General features: G+C 39.0%; 1 protein-coding gene across 1 annotated transcript in view; it reads left to right on the forward strand.

The window, feature by feature from the left end:
* The first annotated feature begins 1,129 nt into the window (after nt 1-1,129).
* opn7b (opsin 7, group member b) overlaps nt 1,130-21,572 on the forward strand; it is a 98,246-nt gene continuing 77,803 nt past the window's right edge. The window contains exon 1 of the mRNA XM_026155346.2: nt 1,130-1,418. The gene's annotated coding sequence lies outside the window, so the exon portion shown is untranslated. The remainder of the gene's footprint in view (nt 1,419-21,572) is intronic.

Genomic DNA, 21,572 nt, shown 5'->3' on the forward strand with positions numbered 1-21,572 from the left:
CTTATTTTCCACCCTGATTTACGAATAAATTCTTTACAAATCCTACCATGTGGATTCATGGATTTTTCACATTCTGTCTCTCACAGTTGAAGTGTACCTCTGGTGCAAATTACTGACCTCTGTCATCATTTTAGGTGGGGGAACTTGCACAATCGGTGGCTGACTAAATACTTTTTTGCCCCACTGTATATATCTGCCTGTATGTGGATAGATTTTGTTAACATGGTGATGTTGCTATTGCTGAGATGCATTCGCTCAGACCCATGAATGCTGAATAAGGGGCACTGGAAATTAATCGTTTCCCACTTTACACCCCCGTCACACAATCTTCTGAAATTTTCATGTGTTTTAACTCCAGCTGAGACAAATTTTTATCTTGTGTATGAAAATGTAAATAGTTTATAATTAGTGTGGTCTGCAAATTCTGTGTTGTTGCAGCTTTTGGGACCCCTTTTTCTCCAGCCTTGTGAAATTCTATTCAAGCAACTTGGGGAGCAAATGCACCCACACTAGTGTGACTTTGCTGGTAGCAATAAACTGTGCTAAGGGAGCGAACATTAAGCATGACATTTTGCTTTCAGTTGCACTTCAAAGTCAAACCTGTGCCCCAGTCCACTCCCGAGAACTCCCCACATCAAGATATTCATTTTGTGCGCGTGTGTCATTGTGCCTTTGCATTCTCACGGTTAGCTTTCTGTTTTCATCTTTCTCTCTTCAGTGCCTCTGTCTTTCTCCTGTATAGTATGTTAAATCTCTAAAATCCAATGTACATCAAGGGTTAGGGCTAAAAGTGAAAATGTGATAACAGAAAAAAATACTGGGAGGAGAGATTGTAAAGAGGGAAAAGTAACTAGAATGAATTGGAAAATATAGAGACATTAAAACCATTAAAGAGTATTTGGGGTAACTACAAGGAGAACGTGGTGTGTTAAGAAAAATGCTGGAACATAAAAATTGAGAGAGATGTACGCGTGTGTGTGTTTGTGAGAGAAAGCGAGGCAGCAGATGCAGTGTGGAAAATGCATGTGTGTACAAGAGCGAGATTTAAGGGGGGAGAGAGAGACAGAGCAGAGCAACACAGACTGGTGAGAGAGTGGGAGCTGCAGACAGAGAGACAGAGGAGAGTGCTGGAGAGCAGAGACCGGCAGCACAAGGCAGCATGTCTGTTTCTATCTGACGACTCTTGGATCTCCCCGAGCACAGCTGTCGGGCTGCTGCTGCTGACGACTTGTGTGCTCACTCGGTGAGGGAGCGCTTGAGCGCGTAGTATACACCAGAGTTTACCAGTGGCTATGCATGTTCAACTCTACTGGTTTTCATAGCACTACCACACGTGTGAGAAGATTTAACCAGCTTTGCACTGGACCTGACTCAACACCCATGATCCCCAGCCAACCCTGGCATACCCTCTCATTAAGGTAAGGAGATCATTTATTTTACTGACTGGATGTGTTTGGTGTTGTAACCAGACTCGTACAAGTTTTCTGTTTCTTTGCTCAAATACTGAATTTCTGATTATAAAGTATTGCTGTACAAGCTTTGTAAATTTAGAATAATATTTTTTTTAAATAAAGAAACTACATGTAGCCAAGTACATCTTGAGCTTGTCCCAAGCTTGTTCCAAGCTCAAGTTTCACTGTTTATTGTCTGACCTGCTTAACATGTACACACATTTTTATAGACTTGCTTATATCAAGTGCTGAAATCCCAAAGCTCTTACATTACCGAATTAACGAAGACACAATCCTACTATATGTTCTTACATCCAAGAGTAACTCTTTTCCTTAAGGAGTTAAAGCAATAAAAGGTGACTGGGTGAGCGTGTAAGTGTAGGTTTAAAAGATTAAGCTGTTGAGTTATTTGGTTTTCTTGCTTCATCATCTATTGAATTAAAGTCACTTTAAATATGTCATGTGAATCACAGTAGCTATGGCTAAAACACCTTTGAGTCATTTACTCTGTACACCGAGTGTATTTTATAAGATGAAGATTCTATTAAACTTTGATTAACCTTGAATAACATGGAGCAAAATGTACCCCTGCCATACATGCGACTCGGATTTCCCGGTTGATGTGTCTGTAAATTGTGTCAGTGAATGTACTTGTAGTGAAGACTCTCATAAAACATAAATAGGGATCATCAGTGTCTCTCCTGAGGAGCTTGACCAAAGATACGTTGCTCCCTCAGTAATGCCAGCTGTATCTATCAGAATCTCTCTCTGTCTCTGCGTGCCTCATGTTGAGACTCCAGTGTGTCTAACTCTATTTGCTTTGGTGTTTTATGGTGAGTTTACCATCAGAGTTTGACACGGAAAGGTCAAATGTGAATAAAGACTTTCTCGTGTTAATGGGCTAAGAACAAATCCTTTATGTTGGTTATCTTATGAGCTAACCAAACAATACTCGATTTGATTTTATCTAATCAATTCTGCTCAGTTACAATGATGCCTTCTTGAACTGTTGTATGACGCAAAAGCTTGCCCAAATAGCTAAATCAAATGTGATTGCCTTCAAGCTTTTTGGTTCTCTAATTTAATCACAGCTCGATAAAATCTTTATCAAAGGTGTTTAGTGCTAAAGATAAAAACAAAAGTATCACAGGGAGAAATCTAACCGCTTGTGCATCTGTTAATTTGATGATCACAGCATCGCTAGACTAGAAAAGCCTGACAGGCAAAGCAAAGCTATTTAATTACTTACGGAGGCTATATACAAACCAGCTGCATAATATTTGACTTGTAAAACAAACAAAGACTCTAAAGGCAACTTGTAGCATTAGGCACTAAGACTTTAGCAGCAGTCACATTGTAAGGTTGTTCTTACAGCACAGAAGATACATCAAACTGAAAACAAGTCAATGCCTAGAAGTCTTTGGTGTGTCCTCTAACCATTCCTCAGCAGCTCTTGCAGTGTGACAACATTAGAGATCAGAGCCAGCCTTTACTTCCAATGCACATCACTATGCCCACATCCCTGTCACCTATGCATTGGTTTTCCTTCCTTCCACTAACCTCTGCAGAACATGGCCATCTGACCCTTTCTACCCATCACAGTTTGTCTCTTTTCAAAAATCTCTTAGGTCCTATCACTTACCCACATTTAGCTCTCCAAGGAATGACTGTGTCTAATAGGATATATACCCCAGCTTCCACCCCCTTCACATAACTGACACCTTTGAAACAGTATTAATTAATCTCACCTGTCAGTAGCTGGTAATTGTATATGTAATGATGAGGATCAGACATGGGAAAAGATTAATGTTAAGAATTCAAGGACCACAAACGCCTCCACTGATAAGATATCAGCAGAGGCAAACAAAACACTACGTAGCCACAGTAGTGATTTTAAAAATGAACATGATAAATATCTGAGATACATAAAAAGTACTGATAAATTAAAGTTTCAGTGAATTTCAGTGGAAGGTTTAGCATTTGAGAACAATGCAGGGTTTTAAATCAAACTGGGAATTCTGTGGAGTATTGATTTGTAGTGGGACTTAAACAACCTGACTAGAGGCAGTTGCAAAGTAGACTTCTATGTGAAAAAGCTGACGTTTGAATTTCAAATATTTTAATCAATATGAATAGAAAGATCAGTCCGAGATGAGGACCAATTTCTGGGGCACATCTTCAGATGAGCCCAGGAAGCTAGAAGTGGTACTCTGGGCGATTGCATTGAAATCTGCCCAACAGGATATTATTCAAAGCCTTCCTACATGGGTCTTCAAGTCTTCAGTTTAAAACTGATCCACAGAGTCAAAAGCTTTATAGATGTCAATAAAAAGCTCAATGTTGCATGCTGTTTTTTTATCTGGATAAATTGTATAAGTTGCCACAGAGAGATTAACCCTCTCAGGCTCAAAGTAAACTTTTTGTTGCTAATGCACAACCAAGTCCTGCAGTGGTACTTCTGAGTAAAAAAAACTCAAATAAAATATGTATGTGGGGTAATCAGGTTGTTAGTTTTTAACTGTTGCAAATCGGCAACGCCTGCCTTGAGAGGGTTAAAAAGATATGGCAAAAGCAGAATAATAAAATCCACTGCTAGCTTTAAAAAGTAAAAGTTTGAGGTTAAAAGGACCTGCCGACTTCCTGGCTTGTGGGCTTCCAAATGTTTGAGGGCTTTATGCACCTGTGGGACTGTCTCTGGAAGAAAATTAAAGGAATAACTTCTGAGAATATTATCATTAGAGCAAACATTAGAGGGAATCTGATAAGTAATGTTAAGAGAATCAGAGAAAATGAAAGTCTTGTTCAGACTGGCAAGAATTTCAGCCTTATCAGAAATTATTTATGAATCCTCAAAGATCTTTGTGACCTTGTTTTTGTTTCAGACATTTTAAAGACCAAATGATTCTTTAATCTTAAAAATTGAGCTATTAGTTGCAGGTCTAACATGAAGTTATGAAGACATCCCTTTGACTTCAGTGAATGGTGAATCTTTTTGTCTTTCATTTCTGACATTTAAGATCCTCATAATAATCGCTGGTTGATGCCCTACTTATTATGAAAGTATACACCTATTTGTGGCACATGTTTAGCGTGTGTGGATGAATGCGTGTATGTATGTGTCATCTGACTCTGACTTTATTTATTTATAACCCATGATATAACCCAGCTAGTCGCACTCTGTGACTTTATGGAGGTGTCATTTCAAGCATCAGTTTCCACATCAATGTGGGAGGGAAGGCGGGTTGCAGTGACGTACCAGTGGGTGTGAAAGGCTGAGTCCACAATAAATCAGGTTTATGGAGCAGATGAAGGAGAACTCCCAAGTACCTTTGTATTAGGAAGGTGATATTTTATATTGACCACTCACCACATCTGCTCTTTCTTCAAGGTGATTACATCATGTTGGTGTCCTGATGTTTCCGGACTACTACTTTTTACTCTATTTGCTCCTGTTATTTTACATCTTTCCTTTAAAATGGGTTGAAGAGTTGCCAGAACAAATTAATGTAATCTATTTAGTTGGGGAAAGTGCTAGCATGCTAGAACGATAGTCAAGGTTACGTCATTGATTATGAATAAAGAGGGCATGCACACACACATGAACACGCACACACTCAAAAAAAGCCTTATTACCCTTGTTTTTATGGTGAGATGTAAGTGGAAGAGGTCACTGACGGTGTATAGGAGTGCATTATGAATGAAGATTCATCATATTTCCAGTGGAAAGCCACACATGTGGTTATTATGTTCACACACAAACTGGCGGAAAGGCTCATTGATCCATTAACTCAGACCTTCCCAAAGTGTGTGGCCCGCCCCCTAGGCAGAGCCATTGCGGGGTGGGGGCGGCATGAAAAGGGAAAAAAACCCCAAAAACAACACTTGGACACTGCTAGCATGGAGCGCCCCACACAAACGCAAAGCAGGAGATGAAGCATCGCAGAATATGTTTCCAAACCAACTTCATTCTAAGCCAAAGACTTGAAAATATGGTGAAGCATATCTGCCCTTTGGTTTCACCTGCACAAGTGCCAGGTCTCCCCTGCAGAATTGGTTTTCCCTGCGTCGGGAGCACGCGCCTGGCTCTCCAAACAGGATCCCACAGCTGTTTATGTTTTTAGACTCATTTTGCACAGAGAGACATTTTTTTTGATAAATGTACTGATAGCAATGTTGAATATTATTACACAGAAAAAAAACCAACTACACGTAAAATTATTACACCATGATGCTTCTGCCTTTGTAAATAGAGGGACAGTAACTGCGTGTTTATATGTAAGCGTGTAAAACCTGCAGATAGAGACAAAATACTGTTAATCTGACTATCTGCCATTCTGCAATTCATCTCATGTAAACAATAACGTGGCGCACAGCTGACGTGAAAAAAGGCGCATACCTTTAACGTTGCATGACGAACTCTGTATTCCTCGTCCACACGTAAACGCAAAAAATGAGTTTTAAAAAATCTCAGTTTTCGGTGATTCCAAACGCCGTTTACGTGTGGACGAAACAGTTGCGTTTTCAAAAGTACCCGTGTAGGTGCGGACGTAGCGTAAAAGAGTTAGTAGTTTATTTTCTTACTACCTGCAGATTACTTGTATTTGCTTAATTGTTTACTAAATATTTGAGGTGTGAAATAAACCGCAATTGAGCAAAATATGGGTTTGTGTGGTTGGAGGATGTGTTAGCGTACGTTAGTGTTAGCGTACGTTAGTGTTAGCGTGCGTTAGTGTTAGCGTGCGTTTGTGTGTGCGCGCGTGCGGGGGGGGGGGCGCAAACATTTTTCTTTAAAACAAAGGGGGGCCCAGCAAAAATTAATTTGGGAACCACTGCATTAACTAGTAAGACCAAGCGTGTGGCTGTGGGCCAACTAAATCATGTTTCATTTACTTTTGCTAACTTGATGTCTGTCATTTGAATTTCATCTTTTTGCACATTTAATGAAGATGCAGAATGAATGTTTGAGAATCTGACAGGAAATTAAATGATAATCTACTGTTAGTAGTTGATGTATTAGTACATCTTAATATGCTTCTACCATAATTAGCTACATTAGTATAATTGAATTATAATTGCATTTAGTCAGTTACAGTGTATACGGACAGTCTACTGTGCAGTGTTTTTGTGTTATTACAATCAGTCCAAGTCTTGGGTGATAGAACGGCAACTTGTTTTTTTTATTACTCTGTTTGGTCTAATGCAGCAATAATATTTATTATCTTACAGTCAAAGTAATAAAGGTCAAAATTATTTATCGCTTGTTAAAAAAATTCAAACAGTCTTTTTATAATCTTTATCCTTTATATGAAATTTTACAGGCTTAAAACCAAATAACAGGGTCAATAAAATAAATCTTTTACATATCTGGCCCTCCAATAACACTGCTCTTCACTGCTTTTCCAAATTAAAAAACAAAAATAAATAAAACCCAATACAAAACCATATAAACAACAGATCACAAATCCCAGCTTCATTCAAGAATGTCTTAAACAGAAAGTTGGAAAATGCTGCTTAGGGCATTATGAGAATCAGAACAAGTGTAAAGCACATAGTTTTCTACAAAGAGCTTTTTTAGCTGGAGTCTGATCTCAGAGCTTCTAAAGACCATAACAATTTTGTCAAAGATTTCCCCTTCTTCCCAGCACAAATCAGCAGAAATCACAGGACATGCCCAAGGGATAATGTGACACCGAAGAGCACAATACCCTCTTTGCTTTCATTCTCAATTGTTTCTTACCACATTGAGAGTTTAATACATTACAAATACACAGAATGGCTGAGAACCCCAATTTACATCAAAAAGACCCTTTTTTTCTCTCTTTAGTCTATTTATAGACTACTTCATTTGAAATCCTTAGCTTTTCCTTGTACGCAGCACTATCTCTACTCTATGCTTTGTATGTGGACCATATGAAATTGCATTTTAAGGACAAACACAAAGAGCTAATAAAAGTTAAGAATTTCTTGACTTCCTCAGTGTGTCCAAAGAAGCATTTCTTTGCAATTTAGTGTCCTAATCTGCAACTTGTGTGTAGGAATGCAGTTTAACAGCATTAATTGAGTGAATCCAGTTTGGAGTTACCAAAGTGATTCATTAACCATGTCTTGACTTTTTACTTTTGCTGCATGGGGAAATCATGTTTGCTTCTCACTATCTGCTCTGTTGCAGCTGCGGGCTCAAGTAAAAACAAACACAAGGAAAAGCCTCTCAATTCTCCAACCTACAATGAATATCAGTTATTGAATTGGTAATAATTTGCATGCATTTTACACCTAATGTTTGCTGAAGACAGACACATTGCACTTCTTGCTTCTCATCAGATGTTAACACTCTGAAAGCTGAATATACACTGTGTAAGGCAAGAGTCAAATGCCCGCCAATAAAACAATTGACATTGAGTGGCTGTAATTTGACAGTACCTGTGACAACTCATTGACAACTCATTGAGGTAGTAATGGTTCTTTAAAACGCTTAGTAAAAAATCACTTCTCTGAGTTACCATATCCTACAATACTAGGTGTGACATCATCACATGAAATAATTTGCCTTTGATTGTGATGATGCCTAGCAACTAGAGTGACAGGCTACACCCATTGCCTAGCAACAGCGAAAAGGCACCTAAAATGAGACCGCCGACCTCTAACTTCAGGGTGCACTTACTTGAGTCCCCAGCAGTGTGCCTGGATAATCGGTTCTCAGAAAAAATACAGCAACACACACAGAAGGAGACTGCTTGATTCAGTGGATGTTAGAGATTTACACGTTAGATGATGTGCTTCTATGGCTGAAAAAAAAAAGTACACAGAACATTTTATTTTTTTTACCACGGTTTTAGATTTAATTAAGTCAATAGTGAGTGTGCATCACTTTAAAGGCAATTTTGCAGCTGTGGTTCCTGCTTATCACACAGAAACTACCACAGGTAATTAGTGGTAATAACTTAGAAATCACACATTATGACATTGTTGTTACTCTACTATCACCACTTTATTACCGAGCAGTGCAGCCACATTATTACACCCAGTTTTTGGCCCTTTATTATCCAATTATATTCATTTTAGTGTAATGTTACTCAAATGTGACCACTGTTGCTGCCACGATACTTGGATATTCAGTGGTTATTACTTTGGTAATTGAGCTGTAATTATTTAGATTTCATTTTTGCCTTGTTACCCTACTTTTACCACTTTATTACCGAGCAATAATAGAAAGGGTGACTAAGATGTCAAATGTTTAAACTGGGAAAATGCACCATTTGAAGAAAGAAAAAAAAAAGTAGGGACATTTCGATTTGATGACAGCAACATGTCTCAAAAATAGAGCTATGTTTGCCCATCTTTAGCTTCCCCTTTTCTTTTAACAACAGTACGTAAATGTTTGGGTACTGAGCTGCTGGACTTTTGGGAGAGGAATGTTGTCCCATTATTTTCTGATAGAGAAGTCTAGCTGCTCAACAGTCCAGCTGTATCCATTTGTTTCATCATGCAAATGCCACCAGATATTTTTAGTTGGCGAAAGGCTGCAGTATGTTGTTTATGCAAGGCCTGAAATTATCTGGATGAGAAAAGAGTTTTAACTAAATTCTTTAAAAAATTAATTAATTAACTAATTAATTAATTTTAAAGTCTTTAAAATTAAATTTGCAAATTACGATTAAATACGTATTAAATAAAAAAAAATGAATGAAATTTAATTAAAATGTCAAAATTAAATTATTGACTAAATAAACTTACACTGTTGCCAAAGAGTGATTGAGAATATGCTGCTATCATAAACATGCTGCAAAATTTACAGTACTACAAGCTGAAGTCTCTCATACAAAATGTTTTTAGTCATGCTAATTAAACAGTCAGGATTTCAAAAGAAATCTTGCTGAACACATTTAACAACAGCTATATTTAAAAGCATTTGTATTATGAAGTAGTCAGAGGGAAACTTTGCAGTGTGTTTGTAAGCGATCTCATATCACTGAAACTGCATACAAAACAAAAAAACTGGCATTTTCTACAATTTTAACAGTGAATCAGTCTAAGATGATGCAGGGTGAAGTGGAACAAGAAGGACCTTCCACACTGAGGTGTAGATGAAGAGCTGCAGGCAACAGTCGGAATCCAACTTCTGAGCAAGGTAACCAGCTCCTTTGACTGTGCCCTGCTGTTTCACAGGCTCACGTTCAGCATAAAATCAGATCATAATGGTTCCCTGAATAAAGAAATAATGCCAATTGCTCTCTCCCTTTCTCATCAAAACATTAGCAATTTCTTTTTGCTTCCCCTAGAATTGTGTAATTTCCAGCATTGAACCATTTAAGCTGTTTTGTTAGGAGCAGCTAATCAGAGTTAGATGTCCAAATAGAATGTTTTTACTCAGCTGTGTAGCTGCAAATTGGTTCTGGGTTTAGTTTTCCAAAACTCTGCAGAGTTACAGTAATAGCATCAGCCAACTACTGCCTGCAGTATAAAGACTCACATGTTCAGTCAGTCCTATACTGTGAATTGTTAACCTAATGGTTGCTGTAGTCAGTGAATTTAAGAAATCCATGAGGAATTTCAGTGGCTGCTTAGTGGCTTTTGGTATGTTCGTATATTCAATTCTATATTGAAATTATTATACAAAAATTTCCAGGTTACACAATGTTCATAAAGTTGACTGAAAAAACAGTCTTGCTTGCTAGCTTTACAAAAACAGATCATGTGATGTGGAATTAAATTCTATCTACCAGGCTGAGACTGTGGCCACAGTAATTGCCCACATTAAATGGTCTGTGTACAACATTAAAAAAAAAGCTTCTGTGTTCACAGTCATTTCAGAGTTTAAACAGCACAGAAGTAATTTTCATGTTTCTTTAATTGGTATCATTTTTAACCTCTTAAGCCCCAACGCCCCCTGATACGGGGGCAAAAAGCAGGAGATCAGGTAGGCTTGGGGCTTAAGAGATTAATTGGGATTTGAGGATGTCACAGGTAAAGTTTTCACTGAGGGCAAATAGTACCAGACTATACTGGTACTAATTATGACAATGGTAAATGCCTTAAATACCCAACTGTGTCAAATTAGGGCGTTCAACTCTCAGCCTAATGCTCACACTATAACCACCTTTAGTGGAGGGTATCTTTAAATTTTTTTTCTCTAAACACTGCGTCACACCGTTCGCATGTATACCGTTCTCTTCTGAAATTCCTCGGCTTGTCGTACAGCCTTTGTTTTCTTTCTGTCTTTCTTTTTTTTTTACAGCCTTTCTTGAGCATAGTTTTCTTTTTGAAAAGCAAAATTGCTACTTGAGTTGAAGCTGATATTCACCTGTTAATCGAGTTCAGCTCCAAACCCACTTCCCTTCTCTTGTGGTTCTCTCGCCCATAGTCACAAGTTCCCTGGCTATTAAAAATTGCCCTCAGCGCGAACACAACTTAAGTGTTGATGTATTTAGTATGGTGCAATATTGACATTATCGCAAGTGGCACAATATTCATGTGCTGTGTTGCCTTTTTAAAATTAAATTTACTCACATTACAAGGAGATTAACTCAGGTGAGTCAAAGGTTGAAAATAAAAATCTTTTCTGGCACAAACTTTAACCTTATAACTCTATAATCAAAAGTGTTCACCCAACGCACGGTTTTAGTTAACTATACAAAACAGTAAACCGGTAAATGACTGACAAACATAAATCTAAAATGTTCAGACAGCTCTTTAAGTTTTGTTGTGACATGCTCATATCATTCCCCACATTTGATCTCCTCTTGATGAAATAAACAGACGGTTTAAAAATAAAAGTGTTCTTGCAGCAGTAAGCCCTGGCTGCGCAGCTGCTTCCTACATGTCTGTGTCACCGAGTTATGTGTGTTATGTACTGTATATGCTTCAGTAGACAACATGAACTTATGTAACATGCTGGTCTAAATACCATAACTGATGCAGTGTGGCTACACTTTACATTCTGGACAAATATTATAAAAATGAAAAAAAAATGTAACTGTGTCGTAATTGCAACCAAAGAATAAGAATTAAAAATGCTTGAATTATACATATTTGACTGTAACTCTCACATTTCACTAAGCATTGTAGACACATGAGCCCATGCTGCATGCACACTGTGCTTTAAGCTGTTTAATCAGCTATTGTTTAATACGGTTACACAGAGCTGAATCCAGCCTTTGACTCTGACTTGAACATCTGCCATTTACAGTACCCGGATGAGAAATACTGTATACTTTGGCTTATGTACAGCAACGTGTGTGTGTGTGTGTGTGTGTGTGTGTGTGTGTGTGTGTGTGTGTGTGTGTATTAATACCCATGTGTGATTATCTGAGAGCGTAGTCCCCCCCAGGGAAGAAATATCCTAAATGACGAGCAACCAAATGTCAACTATCCTTATCCTCATGTTCTTAATGCATTATGTATGAGGCTGTCACTCTCAGCTTAGACTATAAGGACAACATGAACATGATTTTGCACACATACACCAGTACACTAGCAAATGCATAAATAAAAACACACACACACACACACACACACACACACACACACACACACACACACACACACACACACACCTGTGTGCTAAATTCCATCACATTTACACACTGAGTTATATTGGTAATTTAATAGGTTGTGTTCATACTTGCCAGATGTCTGTCTCCGTTCCTCTTTAAATATGGTGCTGTAATCTCCCACACTTAAGAAGCTACAATACAATAACTATATTACTGTGTTTCATATAGCGTGTGTCATATATTTTCTATATGTGATTATTAAAATGTGCCTACACTAATGTTAGGCAAGCACATTTAAGTTGGCAAGCTGAATAGACATATCCAACAACCTAGCCAGCAAGTATAACAAAATCAACACACTGTTGGATTTAGAACTGATTATCATGTCTTTACAGCTGGAGCATGTAGCATCCTTTTAGTATGTGTCTTTTGTCTGGTTTTCAGTTCTCTTCTATCTGTAAATCCATATCCATACACACAAACAGAAATACTCTCTCTCACACACGCACACATACATATGGATATATTTAAATATTTACTACTTTGCCATCTTCAAAGAAAAGCAAGTCCAATCACTCAAGTAAAATCAATTTGCAAAAGGAACAAATTTGTTCCCAAGATGCATCCATGGCAACAAAAATGGGAAGTACCCATTTGTTGTCTTTCATAATCCTCCCTCCAGTCATTCAGAACAAAGCATCAGCAACACCTATAAGATTAAATATATAAAACCAAGAATACCAGATTCAGGTGGAGAAACTCTGTGCACTGCAAACTCCCACATGCGTTATGCACACAGGCTTTCCATTGCCATAAACTTCGAGATGATTCATTTAGGATTCAGACAAGCAGTTAGTAGAAAAGTCCACATATCTTACAGTGTCGCCTCTTCATCTCTCACATTCTTTTCCTCTGAAAGATTACATTACATCTCTGTGCTATTCTCCCTCTTGCCATTCCCTTTTCATGTCTGACACAGATCCAAATCCCCAGTACCACCCCACACCTTCTATCAACCTATAACCACCTCATTTGTGTCAGGTCTGAGGGTGACACACTCTGAATTCTTTAAAAAATGTAGTAATATGATGCTCACCAGTTTCAGATAAAGAACCAGAATTTGAAAATAACCCAACTGTTGAAAAACTCACACTGCAGCAGACATTTTCCACCAATATACAAATAACTCACTTTGTACCTGCTGATATGAATGAACCTCCTACCTGTTTTCACCTCCAGTCTGTGCACTGGACATCCTACTGGCACAAAACAGTCATCCACACATGTATTTTTCTACAAGGGAAAAATGCATTTCAAGGTCAGGAAAAACAGCTTTCGCTGGCTGTTCCAAACACATGAATAGGGTTTTAAAAGACTACACCGTTTAGGAAAAACATGACTGCCTGTATCCAATATGCTAAAAATACTCGTTTTCATGCTATAAAAATAAAAGCTGAAAATCACAAAGAAGTCCTGTATAATGTATAAGGCAGGATCCCTTTGGTGTATGACATCAACAGCTTATCAGCAAACTACAAAACCTTTCTACAAAAACCCTGACGTCAGGGTTTTTGTAGAAAATTACTCATAAAAAATATCCCTGCTGACCATAAATGCTCCAAAAGTTATGCAGTTTCAGGTATTACCTAGTTATTTGTACCTAATGATTTGGCATTTACCAAAGGTACTCAGGACTTCATGTCTTCCTAATCTAAAACATCCAGAACAAAAAATATTATTAAAAAGCCTTCACACCATACCGTAAAGATAAGAGACATGAAAGTGCTACAGAGGCCTGGAGAAGTCATACGTCAGCTAAGTTTTATGATTAATTCTTGACACGAGGCAGCAAAAATTAATTAGTGTTCACAGTAAAAAGTTATAAATGTCATCACGCCAAAATTCTCCAGGAACCCATAAATTGTAGAAATTCATAGAAGTGCTAAAACCACCTGCAGCAGGGGTGTAATTTCTAGTTGTTGAAATCTGTCACTGTTGCCAATGTATCAGAATTTCACAATTTACTTATTTAAAGACTACATGAAGATGTGAATGCTGCTTTAAGGCCAATCCATCACTGCAACCAAAGTAGCTGATTTACACCAAGGCAACAGTGATTCTTGAGAAGCTTGGCAATAAGATGAACAGTACCCAGCAGCAGTAACTCCCATGATGGCCAAGATCAAGGTAGCACAGAGAGAAGCTAGCCAACTGTCAGATCTGTAGAAAGGTGTGATGAAGAAAGGGCTGCCTAAAAATACACCAAGCCGCCGGTGCCTGAGGTCTTACGATGGCCCAGGATCCAGAAACCATCACAGCGGCAGACACAGAGAAAGTAAAAGAAAAAAATACTCTTTCACAGTTTGTCTTGTGTAATGAACATTGTTTGTTGTACAAAGCTCGTGACTGATATATTCTTATGATGTTATTCTATATAGTGGAAAAACAAAAAAATACTGTAAAAATACAAGTCACTGAATAAACAGTATATTTTAGACAAGAATACAACCTCCAGTATCTCATATTATGCCGGGCTCACACTGTGCGATTTTTGGCCCATTTTGAGGGGATTTTTGAGTCGTGCGACCGTTTTGGCGATTGGCCCGATTTTGGCCTTCATCGTGTGTCGTGCATCATGTAGTATACATGGGGTAACGAGAAGCGATTAACACCTCACGACCAGCTTCCGATCATCAATCGCTTGGTCGTGAGGATTTCAAACCTGTTTGAGGTGAGGGTGTCACCGCAGTTTGTCACACTGCGCACGCGCAAACACAAATGTCAGCGAAAAAGACGGCGCAGCACGGCAGTGCAGCGTGTGATCTGGACACAAGCGATGGAGGCACTTGTAGAACTTTGGAAAGCTCATCTGAGCCTTTTCGATGTGGCCTCACAAAATTATCACAACCACAACAACCGTGAAAATAGTTGGATAGACATCGCTGCTCAATCACAGCTGCCTGATCAATGTTTTTCATTAGCAATTTAGCAAAGTTGATGGTGGTGGTGTGTCTGTGTGAGTGAAAGACGGAGAGGGAGAGCGAGCGACAGAATTTCTGTTATAACCTTCATGGACCTTTTATGGACGCACAGTGTGAGCACTCAGGTCACATCCGAGCATCGGGTCGTATAGTGTGAGACCCTGCATCGTGACCTACGAACTTCTAACTCCTGCGAGTCAATCGTACAGTTTGAGCAGGAGCTGAATCGCGCGACTGACAAAATCGCACAGTGTGAGCCCGGCATTAGAGACTCATATTTTACTGCCACCTTCTCTTTTGCATTTCTGTGGAAGGGTGAGTTGAACAAAATATAGCATCATTCAAGCAATGCACTTACAAATCTGTGAACCTGTGGTCAGCAAAAACACTTTAGGGAGTTTAGGGATCAAGAAATATAGCACATTCATGTCACAAATGATAGTAAAGGAGGTTGTGGAGTTTGCTTTTGTGACAATGGCTTGGAGGAAAATAGAGTGTCACCCCCTCTATTTGCTTTTGGCTGGTGCAGTATCATTGGGGCATTGATAGGAATATGTGTGTCATTGATGCCATTTATATACACTGTATACAATGTTTCCAATCAATCCATTGTCTCTTGGAGCTGTGCACCATTTAGGACGCCAACGCATATATACAAAAACCAATTCATATCAAAATTCATGGGCAGCACGGTGGCACGGTGGTTAGCACTGTTGCCGCACAGCAAGAAAGTCCTGAGTTCAATTCCACCATCAGGTCGGGGTCTTTCTGTGTGGAGTTTGCATGTTCTCCCCGTGTTTGCGTGGGTTCTCTCCGGGTACTCTGGCTTCCTCCCACCGTCCAAAGACATGCAGCTTGTGGGGATAGGTTAATTGGATAATCCAAATTGCCACTAAGTGTGAATTTGTGAGTGAATGTGAGTGTGAATGGTTGTCTGTCCTTGTGTGTTGGCCCTGCGACAGACTGGCGACCTGTCCAGGGTGTACCCTGCCTCTCGCCCTATGACAGCTGGGATAGGCTCCAGCGCCCCCCGCGACCCTGAAAAGGATAAGCGGAACCGAATGGATGGATGGATGGATCAAAATTCATATGAGGCTACAATTCAATACAAAATAACAGTGACACTAATTGACTATGTGCACATTAGCATATGCTACTTCCGGTGCGGAAACTCCTGTGGGGAGCTTTGTTTCCGGTGTCCTATTCGCGCCTGGTTTAAGGTCCAAAACAAGTTAAGCAAATGAATGAATCAAGCGGCGATTTACATTTCTATAGATGTCTTGGGTATTTACCCAATATATCTGTAAATGATGTTCATCGACTTGTCGATATTTTTGCCCCGCGCCTCAGAGCAAAAGAGAAAAGGGATTCAAATGTTATATTTCTGAGCTGTCCCTCGTTTATCGCGGGTGTTATGTCCTAAAAATAACCAGCGATAGGTGAAATCAAGTAGCCAATTTTATTTTTTGACGGTACAAAACGTTTCGTGGACATTGTGGACATACAGTACTGCACTTCAGAGTCACACTGCTAGCGATCGATGCAGCGATTCTGTACTGTACGGGAGAGACGTCACGGAGGAGATCGTCTGGTCGCAGGACACAATGTGACGTAAAAAAACGTGCAAACTTGCACTAAAAAATCTGCGAAACAGCGAGGTGAAAGGTGAACCGCGTTATAGCGAGGGACCGCTGTAATTTTGAAGGTAAGTCACAACATACCCTTCATAAATACTAATGTATAGAAACCGTTACCAGCAATCGTTCATTTTTTGTGTGGCTTTTTTCACGGTTTGTTAACATGCTGTGTAGGTGTGTACTTGACTAGCTGATATCGACATAACGGGGGAAACATCTGGTTTGACTATTCTTCACCTGTAGTTTGAATGCTGAACATTTGCCTGTTTAAATCATAAGACCAGTCACTATACAGAGATGTGCTTCTGAATGTGGACGATGTGTCTTCTGCTGCAGTAATGCAGTTCTGCTGTTGAGTGATGTAAACAACTGATCGATCTAAACTCTTTAAACGTCAAAATTGATCATTAGATTTTTTATGACACAACAGCAGTGAGTGTTCCCACCTTCTGCTCTTTGTAACTTAACGCAATCTTTCCGTTTTCGAGTTTTGGACATGATTTTGGAGTATATCTTCGCAGTAGCGATTGACCGCAAAGTAAAGCTGCCGGAAATGCACAACCCCACATCCGGTCTCAAACCAGGAAGTTAGCATTTTCTCATGCACATAGTCAATATGATTTCACCAGTGTATTGTTTTACTCCTTAGGTTTGACTTAACAAGTTCAGATACAGTGTCAAACATGTTTAGACTCTATTTATCTACATAAAACTGTTGAGACATTTGACCGAGCCACAAAGTCTCATAATCTCCCGCTACTTCCTACTTTCTGTGACTAGCATGAATTGAGAATCCTCTGTTTGCAGCATCTAAAAGGTTAAGACAAATTTATATATTTACTGTTTATGAATAGTCAGAGAGTCAGAGAATTAAGTGGAGAATAACTGAGCTTGACAGACAGATAATCAGATCTGAGTGGATAAATGTGCTCTTTGAGTGACAGTAGCATCTGCCTTGTGACAATTTCAAAGGGGAATATTTGTGTCAAGGGGCTGGGTCTGTGACCCAGCATTTTGAGTTATTTTGTCATTTTTGATTACTTATGAGATAAGGTTAAGTTCAGGGGTTATTATTAGTTCGTCTTAGTTGAAGTTTAGTCTAGTTTATGTTATCCTCCATGTCTACTTGAGTCTTTTTCTGTTTATCATGTATTATCTCCTTGTCTGTGTAGGTTCCTCTTGTGTCTCTCTCCTCTGTGTCCCTCCTCCTCTCCTGCCCCTCTCTCTGTCTCTTGTGTCAAGCTTGCATGTTCCAGTTCATGTGTCTCCATGTTTCCTGCTTTATTTTGAAAGTCTTGTTTCCATGTTCAGTGTGTTTAGTTTTGCTTCCTCTGTGGTGTCATGTTCAATTCAATACAGTTCAATTCAATTTTATTTATATAGCGCCAAATCACAACAACAGTCACCTCAAGGCGCTTTATATTGTACAGTAGATCCTACAATAGTGGATATAGAGAAAAACCCAACAAACATATGACCCCCTATGAGCAAGCACTTTGGCGACAGTGGGAAGGAAAAAGTCCCTTTTAACAGGAAGAAACCTCCGGCAGAACCAGGCTCAGGGAGGGGCGGGGCCATCTGCTTCGACTGGTTGGGGTGAGAGAAGGAAGACAGGATAAAGACATGCTGTGGAAGAGAGACAGAGGTTAATAACAGATATGATTCAATGCAGAGAGGTCTATTAACACATAGTGAGTGAGAAAGGTTACTGGAAAGGAAAAACTCAATGCATCATGGGAATCCCCCGACAGCCTATGCCTATTGCAGCATAACTAAGGGAGGATTTAGGGTCACCTGATCCAGCCCTAACTATATGCTTTAGCAAAAAGGGAAGTTTTAAGCCTAATCTTAAAATCTTAAAATCCAAACTGGAAGTTGGTTCCACAGAAGAGGGGCCTGAAATCTGAAGGCTCTCCCTCCCATTCTACTTACTCTAGGAACAACAAGCAAGCCTGTAGTGCGAGCAGTGTTCATTTGTGTCAGCTGTGTTTCCCCAGGTGTTTCCACTTCCCTCATTACCCTTCTGTGTATTTAAGTCCTCTGTCGAGTTCTTGCCATCATTTATCCAGGTTTTTCCATGTCCAGGTTCTTATCATGCTCAAGGTTTTATTCTTTGTCTATTGTGTTTAGCATTTAGTTTTCCCAGTTTAGTTCTAGTTAGGTTTGCCTCAGTTTACCTCTGCCTTTTGCTTTGTACCTTTTCCCGGCCACAAATAAACTGCTCGCCTTTTGTGAAATTATAGTTTTATTCTAAGTGTCTGCATTTGGGTCCTCTTCGACCCTAAACACGGTCTGCCAAGGCAAGCTGTGACATTTAGTTTTTTTCTATCAGTTTTTCAGCAATATCACTTCCTCACATTGTAGTGAAAGCTCTTAACGACAGTAACAGAGAGGTCAGAGCTGCATGATCTATTTTCCTTTGGCTTCTTAGATTGTTTCAAAAACAACGCTACACTACATTTGTGATGTTTATTGACTTGTATTTTGGCGGTTAAACAGTTTGTATTTGGATATTCAAAATGGAGTGAGCATGAAGATTTTTTCAGGCAGACATCCCAAGCTGCACTGCATCATACATAGGTAACATGCAGTTTCTTCGGGCCTTAAAATTTGGTGTTGTTTTTAGGCTGCAAAGTTTCAAATTTCTCCATCTGACAGTTCTCTCACACCCCCTCCACCTTCATCCTACCATCCACCTGTAGACATTTAACTCTCTCCCTATATGTAATAAGTATCTTCATTTAACACAACATGAAAACAGTGCATACATTAATGTCAGATAAGTTCAATAAGAAACTAGACAAGCATTGTTTTTGTCTAACACAGATCTTCATGGCCACTAATAATTTTGCTTTAATGCACTGACTACAGACTGGTCTTTGGGCTGCAGGATACAAATGCTGACTGAATGAAAGGATTGTTCCCAATGAAATTATTCCTCACTAGACAACCAAACGCATCATAGTTTCAGTTTAATGCATCCTGTCACAACTTTGAACAAACGCAAGCCTTTTTTCCTGGCTTTCTTTTAACCAACACTCACTGTAACATTGACACTACGAGTAGAGAACAGTTGCCTAAGGCAACATCTGATAGACTTCTGCTGAAATCCATTGGACTGTACATTGCAAAAAGGGTACCCAGTGTTTTAAGATTTGACTCGTGCTAACATTGGAACAACAGCTTATTTGTGTTCCAATCACCAATGACTGAATTTTTGTGGGGGAGGGGGGGGGGGGGGTCTTTTATGTTGAAATGGACTATAATTTCTTAAATAAAAGTTTTTCAAAGTTTTTTTTATTAGCCAACGTATATGACAAGCTGTGAGTGAGTGCTCTATTCAGGTATAGTGGAACTGTAACATTGTCATTGTGGATATATATTTTCCCTCAGCTACCTGGTAAATAATCCATCTGGATTGAGATAGCTTTTACTTTGAAAAGACTCAACAGGAATTTTCCTAAATTATGTCCTGTTCCACAGTGCCTCTAATTTGATTGTATTTAGAGGGTTAGGTTGACGCATGACTCATGAGGAATGATAATTGGTTGGTTTAGATGCCAGGAGGGAATGAGTAGGGTCAAAGACATTGAATAACTTTTGCTCTTGAGCTACTTAAATCTCAAGTGAATAAATAACTTTTTAAGGTTTACTTTATTTCCTTGTTTTATACAAAAAACACTCATCTTCCATGTTTCTACATAAACAGCTCCTCCAGCTAAAGTGGGAAACTGTGTAAAATAAAGTCCCTCAGACTTTTCTAAATTTCTGGCTTTGATTATATTGCATCTCTAGGACCTTGTCTCTTTAGAAGTATAGCCTTATCCATTTTTTATTGGACAACAGGTGCTAAATTTGAAATATGACGCATCAAGAAGCAAAATTCTGGACCTCAGTAATTCCCTGGTCACAGCCCTGGATTCAAGGTACAGCAAATGCTTGGAAGTCAATGGCTTTACTTTGGTAAATCTACTCAATGAGCAGTCTCAAGAGTCTAGTTTAATGTGTTTATTTCAGTATTCTGTCAGCATCTGTCCAAGAAATAATCTGCCACTGAATCAGTCTAATGATCTCTTCCCTTCTGCCCCCCTTTATCAATTACTTCATTTCCTTTGGTCAGTTTCATATCAAGATTCAGGGTCAAGCTGTTCGTCACCATAAATCCTATTTCCTTTGCCATGGAACTCACAATTTTGAATATAACCCAGCTTGTAAAGTAATTAGAAGGGAGTTTAGAAAGGGTCTGAAATTAGAAGTGAAACATCGGTGAAATATTTTTTTTATAGATGTCTGACCTTGATTTGAGGTGGGTGTAAATTACATTTATGAGCAAGCACTGGCATCCTGCCAGCACTTTATCTCTCTTGAAGCTTTTTGGCATGCACATGTTCTGCAGCTTTCACTCCATTACCGTGGATCAGCCAACAGACAATGCAAATGAGGTGTAGCTTTTCTCCATTGTAGCCATTTGATTAACCAAAATTAGATTCTTCAGTGTAAGCCTTCCTCTGGGTCACTGCATGCTATAATAAATGACTTCTTCACTCTGCAACATGAGAATAGTGCGGCTGTGCCGTTTCAAAGGGAACAAATCGCTGTTAAAGTATATACTCACCAAACACACAGCTACTACTGGATAAAAATGTAAAAATTGTATAGTTTTTATAGTCATACGTTTTACATACATCTTTTTTTTATATGACGATTTGTGTTATATATTGGTTGAAGTAGAGAAAACATCAAATATTTAGCATACAGGTTTAATACCTAAGCTTATGTGTGATTCCCTAAGCTCTCATAAAGTACCAGTCATATAATTCCCAGCTAATCCCCTTTAAAAGTCAGTATCTGTGGGTGATTTTTGTCAAAACTTGGATGCATTGTTTTGCGGTCACATGAGATTTGGAAAACACTGCAAACTGGCAAGTTGTCTCTTCATAAGCACTGGTGCTGGATACACTAACAGGATTGTCTTTATGTGTTGTTGTTCCTTCTGTTTAGGCTGAAAAC

This window comes from Astatotilapia calliptera, chromosome 20, assembly GCF_964374335.1.
Source record: "Astatotilapia calliptera chromosome 20, fAstCal68.1, whole genome shotgun sequence".
Taxonomy (NCBI): Eukaryota; Metazoa; Chordata; class Actinopteri; order Cichliformes; family Cichlidae; genus Astatotilapia; species Astatotilapia calliptera.